The 10521-nt window shown below is 36.9% G+C and overlaps 1 non-coding gene across 1 annotated transcript; it reads left to right on the forward strand.

Annotated features, from left to right (window-relative positions):
* Positions 1-10216: 10216 nt before the first annotated feature.
* TRNAC-ACA (transfer RNA cysteine (anticodon ACA)) lies at positions 10217-10288 on the forward strand. The gene has a single exon. It is a non-coding gene; the product is annotated as a tRNA-Cys (tRNA).
* Positions 10289-10521: the final 233 nt, after the last annotated feature.

The following is a 10521-nucleotide window of genomic DNA, read 5'->3' on the forward strand; positions in this document are numbered from 1 at the left end:
TATATTTTCTGTAATTTAAATACATATATCAACAATGGTTGTTATACATATTTTAAAAAGTTTTAACAAGCAGTGGGTGAGGTGGATTAGTCTTTTTTTCCCCTAAATTTATATATGTTTTATTTTTGGATATATCATAAAATAATCATCTTCCACTGCAGCAATTTACATGGGCCAGTTTTCCAAATATAAATTAAGCAATTACAATGTTCTATTTAAAAATTCATTATTTTAATTTTTTACTAAGTATCAGAATTTTTGTGATTTTTCCCCCTAATTTTGCTTAGTTTTTTATTTAGCTACTGTTATAACTAGGTATGTCAGGAAGTATTTCTAAACTTTAATTGAAATGTTAATGTGGATTTAAAATGAATATGTTTTAGTATTTCTACAAAATAAAACACATAACTTTGCTGTATGTTTATACATGGTGTACCCAAAGTTCCTTTGTGAACACATAGCACTTATACAATTGTTTATATACATTGTTTCACAAAGCTCTTTGTGGACACATATTATGTATACAGTTCTCTATATATATATTGTGTACCTAAGTTTGTTTGTAGACACAGATTATGTATATAGTGTGTATATGTATTGTGTACCTAAAGATCCTTTGTGGACACATAGAACATCCAAAGTTGTGTGTGTGTGTGTGTGTGTGTGTGTGTGTGTGTGTGTGTGTGTGTGTGGGTGGTATACACAAGGTTCTGAGGTAGACATATATTATGTACACAGTTGTGTGTATACATTGTGTACACCAAGTTTTTTTGTGTACACATATTATATACACAGTTGCTATATAAGTGCTGTCTCTCTTGGGGGTTGTTTGGCTTCTTCAATCAGCCTCCTGAATCACAGAACTCCTATTGTTAAATCAGTTCCCATAAACCAGGTTACTCCCATTTATTAGATCAACCCATTTAAAAATCCTGACCTCCCCCCATTAAATCAATCATCTTTATTAAATGTCCTAATGCCCATTGTACCAATCAAACTGCTTAGGTTTCCTGACCCCTATTAAATCCATCTGCCTTCTTAAGACTCCTGACGCCCACTAAGAAGGATGATTGATTTAATTAGGGTCACCATATGTTAGAAGTCAGATTGACTAAATGAAAGTACAGCCAAGTCGGGTGTGGTTCCCTGTAGGGGTAGCTCAGGTTACTGTTGGGGACCTATGAACCCCTCCTGGGGTACACAGTTGTGTATATGCAATGGGTACACAAAGTTCCTTTCAATTATTCTTAAGTGCAGTGCTTTCAACTCTAGATATTTTCATGGAATATTTATTAAGAAGGCTCTTTAAAAAATATGCTCAGGAAAAATATTTATGTTCTTGTTCTGGTCCCTTTATATTTTTTTTCCCCATCTGTGATGGCTATGTATTAACAGAAGTTAATAGGAACTATGTTCTGTGAATTCCCTTCACTATGTATTTCTGGGCTGCTGTTGGTTTCAGAGATAATGTGCACACTATTTAGAAGGCAAAAGTGAAGTCCTAGACTTTGCTTTGCTCTAAGGGAGGGTAAAAGACAAGGCCTCTTGTAGAGGTTGTCACTGAGGTATCAGCCTACCATGATGGTATGACAGCCAGTCATGCACCTCTTTGAACTGCCACATCCCTCTCCTCTGAATCCTGGGCCAGGTTTTGGAGCAGTTCTATGGTGAAGGTAACCCCCAATCCTGCAGTGACCCACATAGTTAAAGATAGAGGTAATAAAAGATAGGAACAGGATTCTGGTTTGTCTTCATTTTCTTCAATTTGTCCTCACAGGTGTCAGTTTGCCCAGTATGTCCTTGTGAATTTCAGTTTGCCCTCATTGTTTCAGGCACAACACCAGGTGCAGAAAAGCAGGAGTCTTGTATAAACTGTTCAACCAACTTCCACAATAGCATAACATGTAAGACCAGAAGAGAGCTCTTATCCCATGTCACATCTCATGGTTCTGTGTGTCTGATCAAGCCTTGACTCATGTGTTATCTGTGATCACCAGCCTCTGAGATGGTGCCCAATGGCCCCCCATCTCCTGGTTTTCACCTCTTACATAACTCTCTTCCACATTGTCTCAGTGTTGGTCTGTGTAACAAATGAAATAAAACGGAAGTGCCTTTGGAATCTCTAAGTCTTAGAAGGCATTGTGACTGCCTGCTTGCTTGTGCTCTCTCTCTGGAATTACCTGCTTTAGAAGGAAGGTAGGTGCCCTATCATGAGCAATCTTATAGAGAGGCTCACACTGAGAACCTGAAGCCTCCTGACAATAGCCATGCGAATGAGCTTAGGAGGAGATCTTCCAGCCCCAGTCAACGTTTTAAGTAACTGCGGCTTTACTCAGCACTTCAACTGCAATCTTGTAAGAGACTCTGAGCCAGAACCACACAGCTAACTCACTCGTAAATTTTTGAATTTCAGAAACTGTGATCTGGTAAATGTTTGTTTGAAACCACTAAGTTTGGGAGATGTCTTATGTAGCAATAGATAATAAACAAACTATTCAAATGTAGTTGTTGAAACCAAAGTTTAAGTGAAAAATCCAAATATTTCTAAAACCATAGAAATCTTGTCATGCTTTCTAAGCATATTACTTATTTACTGAAAGAGCTCTCAGAAACATCATGAGAAAATATAAAAATGGACTTTTACTCTAGATGATTGTTAAGAAAAAAATTTTAAGAAAAAACTCCTCTAAGTACTTTATTTTTTAATTGGGATATAATTGATTTACAATGCTGTGTTAATTTCTGCTGTACTACAAATTGAATCAGTTATTATATGTATACATATATCTCCTCCCTCTTGGATCTCCCTTCCCCCCACCCCACCCCTCTAGGTCATCACAGAGCATTGAGCTGAGCTGCCTGTGCTATATAGCAGCTTCCCACTAGCTAAAAACATCTACTTCTGCTTTATTGTCTATGCCAAAGCCTTTGACTGTGTAGATTACAACAAGCTATGGAATATTCTTCAAGAGATGGGAATACCAGACCACCTGACATGCATCCTCAGAAATCTGTATGCAGGTCAAGAAGCAACAGTTAGAACTGGACATGGAACAACAGACTGGTTTCAAATAGGGAAAGGATCATGTCAAGGCTGTATATTGTCACCGTGCTTATTTAACTTATATGCAGAGTACATCATGCAAAATGCCGGGCTGGCTGAAACACAAGCTGGCATCAAGATTGCTGGGAGAAATATCAATAACCTCAGATATGCAGATGATACCACCCTTATGGCAAAAAGTGAAGAAGAACTAAAGAGCCTCTTGATGAAAGTGAAAGAGGAGAGTAAAAATGTTGGCTTAAAACTCAACATTCAGAAAATGAAGATCATGGCACCTTGTCCCATCACTTCATGGCAAAATTTATTTTGGGGGGGGAATAATAGAAATAGTGACAGACTTTATTTTTTTGGGTTCCAAAGTCACTGCAGATGGTGACTTCAGCCATGAAATTAAAAGAGGCTTGCTTCTTGGAAGAAAAGATATGACCAACCTAGACAGCATATTAAGAAGCAAAGACAGTACTTTGCCAACAAACGGACATCTAGTCAAAGCTATGGTTTTTCCAGTAGTTGTGTATGGATGTTAGAGTTGGACTCTAAAGAAAGCTGAGTGCTGAAGAATTGATGCTTCTGAACTGTGGTGTTGGAGAAGATCCTTGAGAGTCCTTTGGACTGCAAGGAGATCCAACCAGTACTTCCTAAAGGAAATCAGTCCTGAATAAGCTGAAACTCCAATACTTTGGCTACCTGATGTGAAGAACTGACTCACTGGAAAACACCCTGATGCTGGGAAAGCTTGAAGGCAAGAGGAGAAGGGGACGGCAGAGGATGAGATGGTTGGATGGCATCATTGACTGGAGGGACATGAGTTTGAGTAAGCTTTTGGAGTTGGTGATGGACAGGGAGGCCTGGCGTGCTGCAGTCCATGAGGTCACAAAGAGTTGGACACGACTGAGTGACTGAATTGAACTGATCTTTTTTACATGTGGTAATGTAATTCTCTGAAAATTCTTAAGACACTGTAAACACATATGACACTGTAAGATACATTTCCTTAGTAAATAAATAATAGCTTTTTGAAAATAATTACTAAATGAAAAAGTTTATTTAAAAACAACCATATAAAATTTTTTTATTGAGGTATAGTTGATTTACAATGTAGTATTGTTTTCTGGTTTACAACAAAGTGATTCTGTTTTATATATACATGTATTCTTTTCACTTATAGGTTATTGTAAGATATTGAATATAGTTCCCTATGCCATACAGTAGGTCTGTGTTGTTTATCTATTTTATATATGTGATAAAGTGATATGTACCTGTTAATCCCAAACTCCTAATTTGTCCCTCTCATCTTCCCCTTTGGTAACCATTAGTTTGTTTTCTATGTCTGTGAGTCTGTTTCTGCGAAAACAAAAAACAACAACAAAAAAACACATTTAGTTTGCTTAGTACTAGGAAACATGAAATAAAAGGAAAACATTTAAAAAAGAAAGAGAAGCTAATCTCAAGGATCAAAAGAAAACATGCAAAATTTTAGAGCTCTTACTTGGGTTTCATTATACTCCATCAAGGTTACTTTGAATTAAATAAAACATAATTAGCACTTTAATTCCCATTGTCTATGTTTCCTTTCAGGCTGTGTTATGCTATTATTGGAACTCAATACACAGTGCAACTTCTTTACTGTTATTATTATTAACTTTTGGCTCCATTGTAAAGCAAGTGGGATCTTAGTTAGCTCCCTGATCTGGGATTGAGCCTGCACCCTCTGCATTGGAAGCACAGAGTCTTAACCTCTGGACCACTAGGGACATCCCTGCAACTTCTTCTAATCCTTTAATTGCAGGGCTTTTTATTTAATGCCACAGGACACACCCTGTAAAATAGACAGCTAATGGCAATTTGCTGTATGACTCGAAACTCAAACTGGGGCTCTGTAACAACCTAGAGGGGTGGAGTGGGGAGGGAGGTGAGAGGGATGTTCAAGTGGGAGGGGACATGAGTAAACCTATGGTTGATTCATGTTTATGTTTGGTAGAAACCAATGCAATACTGTAAAGCAATTATCCTTCAATTAAAAAGAAATTCATTTTTAAATTTGAAAAAGAAAAAAGTATATAATTATTAAAAAATAAAAACAAAACAAAGTATAAAACAAGTTTAATTAACCTCTTACATCAGTGAACAAATTTTAGTAAAATGAGAATACGCTGCATCAGCTTTATTACCATTCTGTTCTTTGACTTTCCTAGTAAAGGTTGTGGAAGATATGTTTTAAGGGAAGATGACTTTAGATATTTCAAAAATAACAAAGCTGGTCCATAATGTTGCAGAAGGAGATTACTCTCCTTTGGACAGCTACCCTGAGTATGGGCTCTCCCTACTGTCTAAAGAGAGATTATTTACAATTCATGTCAAAATCAAGTATGAGAAAAAGCTTCAAAAAATGCAGTCACAGTAATTTTATCTTTATTTACATTTAAACATATATTTATTGTTTTGCATGATAAAAACACTGGTATTTATTATATGAAAAGATTATAAATGGAAAGACTTAAGAATCTCCCTCTCTCCTTTCCTTTCTACTGTGGAATCAATACTTGCTGTCCAGTAAATGTCCTTCACTTATTTCTGCATATTTATACAAATGAATGAACACACACACATCCAAGCAACACGCCATATATATAGGTACCAAATAAGTAAGTGTGTATGTTAGATGACTTTACATCTACATGTATAAATTTGGAGTTTCTGTCTTTTTAGCCAGAAGACAGGAATGATTTTGTTTTCCTTAACAGCCATAGGCATTTTTGGAAGCATAGGACGCCACATGCCATCTCTTGTGCTACTTGGTGCAACTTGCTGAAAATGAGACAGCAGTTTCTGATTGCTATATGCCAGGTTGCCATATCAGCTGCCGCTTCTGTTCCTGGTTTCCATAGAGTGGTTTTATAGTAGTACTTGAGAAAATTGGTTTTGACATTGGTATTTTATAATGCATATGAACTTAGTGACAACAGATTATGGCAGATTCCGACAACCAGTGGAATGGAAACTCTCAGAAATCTCTGACGTCTTGGTGAGAAGCTCTCTTAACTTCACAGTATCTTCCCTCTGTGGTATTTAGGCACTTGATTCCATTCAAAGATGTCACCTCCAACAAGTTTTACCTCTCCTTTTCTAGATTCATTATTTTTTAGTGCATAAAAAATTACTCTAACACTTAGTGTCTTAGAACATTTGAGATCTCACAGATTCTGTGGATTAGGAATCCAGGCACAGCTTAGCCCGAATGAGTCAGTTCAGCAGTTCTCACTGGCTGCAAGCATCTCGAGGCTCAAAGAGGGAAGGATGTATCTCCAAGGCTTTAGGGATGAGTTCCTTTCTGGCTGTTGGGTGGTGACCTCCCTCAGTTCCTTGCCGTGTGGACCTTTCCATCAGGCAGCTTACAACATGGCAGCCAGCTGCTTCAGAGCAAGAGAGAATGAAGCAAGACAGAAGCCAGAGTCTTTTATAATATCCTCTGGAGAAGGAAATAGCAACACACTACAATAGTCTTGCCTGGGAAATCCCATGGACAGAGGTGCCTGGTGGTCTACAGTCCATAGGGTCACAAAAATGTTGGACATGAATTAGGGACTAAACAACAACAACAAAAGTACCTTTGTCCTATGAACTATGAATTTCCCCAGCCTTACTGGTGGGAGCAGCCACTGTGCCTAAGCCTATAAGAGATCTGAGCACTTATAGATAGTTTTCTCTGTGGCCTTGGGCAGTTTCCCACATGTAAGTATGCTTGAGGGGGACGCTGTGCACATCTCCTGGATTCTCTCTCTGTGCAGCCCTTTCCTCTCCATCAGTCAAACCTACAAACTCTAGCCACCTTGTTCTCTCTAGACTCTTTGCTCCATTCTTTGAAATTCAGAGAGTCTAGGAGGTTCTATTTGGCTTCCCCTCCCTGTACAGCACTTGGACATTTTCTTAAGGCAATGACCTTGGATAACCACAGAGCTTGCCTCATTTACTTCCTACTTCTCAAAGATCATTGTGTTTCTGTTTACAATAACTAGGACATGGAAGCAACCTAGATGTACATGAACAGATGAATGGATAAGAAAGCTGTGGTACATATACACAATGATATATTACTCAGCCATTAAAAAGAATGCATTTGAATCAGTTCTAATGAGGTGAATGAAACTGGAGCCGATTATACCGAGTGAAGTAGGTCAGAAAGAAAAACACCAATATATTATATTAACACATATATATGGAATTTAGAAAGATGGTAACGATGACCCTATATGTTAGATAGCAAAAGAGACACAGATTTAAAGAACAGACTTTTGGACTCTGTGGGAGAAGGCGAGGGTGAGATGATTTAAGAGACTAGCATTGAAATGTGTATATTACCATATGTGAAATAGATTGCCAGTCCAGGTTCGATGCATGAGACAGGGCGCTCAGGGCCTGTGCACTGGGACAACCCTGAGGGATGGGATGGGGAGGGATGTGGGAGAGGGGTTCAAGATGAGGGACACATGTACATCCATGGCTGATTCATGTGAATATATGGCAAAAACCACCACAATATTGTAAAGTAACTTGCCTCCAATTAAAATAAATTTACACAAACACACACACACACACACACACACACACACACAAAAGAAGAAATAAGGGGAAAAAAGATCACTAGCTTTCTTGCCTTGTGTCTAATGCCTTCAAAAATATTAATTTTTGTTTGTTTGTTTGGTTCGGCTTTTTTCCAGTAAAATAAATTCGAATTGTGACTCCATCTTGGATGGAAGTGCCAGAGTATCTAATGAATATTTTAAAGAATGCTAAACCAAGTTTTTCTCTGCCTCAGTATTAGAACTAATCCACTGATTGCCATTTCTAGTACACTCTACACCATTGTGACTCAAAAAGACAATTGTCATTTCATCAAGTGAGCTAAATCTCTACCATCTTATACCTCAAAGCTAGCTAATCTTCTGAGATGATGGGACCTTTTACGAACGGATTCATTCTATGTACCATCCTTCTAGTAAATAAAACACGTAGTAAAGTCTGCACTTCTGTATTAAATATCGAAGAGTTCAAGGAGCTCTGAAAGTTTAGCGACAGATCCTTAATGGCAAAGTTTTTCTTTTCCATTAGCGCTTACAGAGCACAGTATCCCTCCTCTGCTCCCTCACCAGCCTCTGATCATCTTCAAGTGAAACTACTGATTTTGTTGATGCAATTGAGGTATACAAGGAATGCCTTTCTTAATATGAACGAAGATAACAAATACTTAAGGAAAGCTTCCAACATGAAGGAGACAAAAATAAACTGAAAGTAGATAAAAATAATGTTGTAGGAAACCAAATCATGTAGGCAAAATAAGAAACTTCAAATAAATATAGTTAATATATTCAGAGAGATGATTGTTTTGTAATATGTAAAAATATCAAGAAAATCAACTATACCTCAATTTAAAAAATGTTGAATCACTATGCTGTCCCACAGGAACTAACACAGTGATGTAGGCCAATTATATGTCAAACAAACAAACAAACAACCTCACAGAAAAAGAGGTTGAAAACCACAGATTTGTGGTTGTCAGAGGGGGGATGGGGGGAGAGGGAATTGGATGAAGGCAGTTTAAGGTACAAACTTCCAGTTAAGATAATTAAGTATTAGGCATATAATGTATAATGTGATTAGTATTAATGTAATTAACACTATTGCCTGTTATAAACAAAAGTTAAGAGAGTAAATCCTAAGAGTTCTCATCACAAGGAAAAAATTTTTTTCTTTTTCTTTTATTTTGTATCTATATGAGATAATGAATGTTCACTAAACTTACTGTTGTAATCATTTCATGATGAATGTTAGTAAAATCATTATACTGTACCCCTTAAATGTATACAGTGCTATATATCTTAACAAAACTAGAAAAGAAAAAATATTAAATATATATATATGTATTCAGAAAAGAGAAAATGTTGATTAAATGACACTCGTTGGAGATACTGTGTACATGGAACTGGAAAATGCATATGAAGAAGCATATGAAGAAAAAAGTCATCTTGGACATTAAAAATATCAGCACCAAAATAGAAACTCAAGAAAATAAAGTCAGTAAAATTTCCCCAAAGGAGGAAAATAGTCAGAGGTAGAAAGTTGGAAAGAACAGGTAAGAATACAAAAGGATCAAACCAGACAGTATCTATCTGATTTGCAAAGTTACAGAAATAATGTGCAGAGGAGAACATGCCCTAGGAGGGCATTCTCCCAGCAAATATAAGAAACAGATGACAGGGATGAATAGCATATTCTTTAGAAATTAGAGGCATAAATATCAATATGAATGGACCTACTGAGCCTAGAAGAGAGAATACTAGAGGCCACACTAAGTACTACCATAACAAAATAGTTTAATGAAAAGGATAAATGAAAAACCATGAAAGCTTTCAGGAAGAAAAACAAAAATAAGCAGAGAGCAACAGCACAGAACAGGTTACTTATAAGTGTTGGAGATTATCATGACACAGAAATTCCCAACACTGACACCTGGAGCAAGAAGACAATTTGGGCATAACTTTAAAATTCTGAAAAAAAAATTGTATTCAAGCTAGAATGTTATAATGATTTAAACTGGAAAACAAATGTGTAAGTAAAATAAAGACATTTTCCCATTTTTAGAAACAAATTACCCCCCCCCCAAATGTGTCACCTATGGAAACTCTCAGAAAACTCTTGGAATATGTAATCAACTAAAGGAAGACAACACACCAAGCAAGAGGAAAAAAACAAGTTCCAGAAGGCAGGAAACAAGAAATCTAACTCGGATGAAAAGAAGAGAGAAATTCTAGAACGAAAGCAAAAGGAAATCTCAAAATTGAAGTGGCTGGGGATCACCAATAAACATCCATAAAGAAAATAGAAATGTTGCATTAAACTGTGTAAACAATATTGCTGAAATACATTTTATGGAGCTTGTAGAGCATTTGGGAAGAATTAACAATAGGTACATAAAAAAACCAAGCAAATAAAAATGAAAATATTTTTCTTCAGGAAAATCAAGTTTTTCAAGCAAAGATCTATTATTATTATGTACTATTTGTCTTGGTACTAGAAAACATTTGTAATGCCAAAATAATGTGGATATTGAGTTACCCTTGAATTTTGATATGATTATATTGGAAACATAACATTTCCCTGGTGGCTCAGACGGTAAAGTGTCTGCCTACAATGCAGGAGACCCAGGTTCGATCCCTGGGTCGGGAAGATCCTCTGGAGAAGGAAATGGCAACCCAATCCAGTACTTTTGCCTGGAAAATCCCATGGATAGAGGAGCGTGGTACGCTACAGCCCACGGGGTCGCAAAGAGTCAGACACGACTGAGCAACTTCACTTTCACTTTTATTGGAAACATGGAGAGAAGGCAATTGGAGGGAGGTAGAATAGTATAAAATATTAAATTTTCTATTGCCAGAATAGGAAAGCAAGACACACATTAT

Source organism: Ovis aries, chromosome X, assembly GCF_016772045.2.
Source record: "Ovis aries strain OAR_USU_Benz2616 breed Rambouillet chromosome X, ARS-UI_Ramb_v3.0, whole genome shotgun sequence".
Taxonomy (NCBI): Eukaryota; Metazoa; Chordata; class Mammalia; order Artiodactyla; family Bovidae; genus Ovis; species Ovis aries.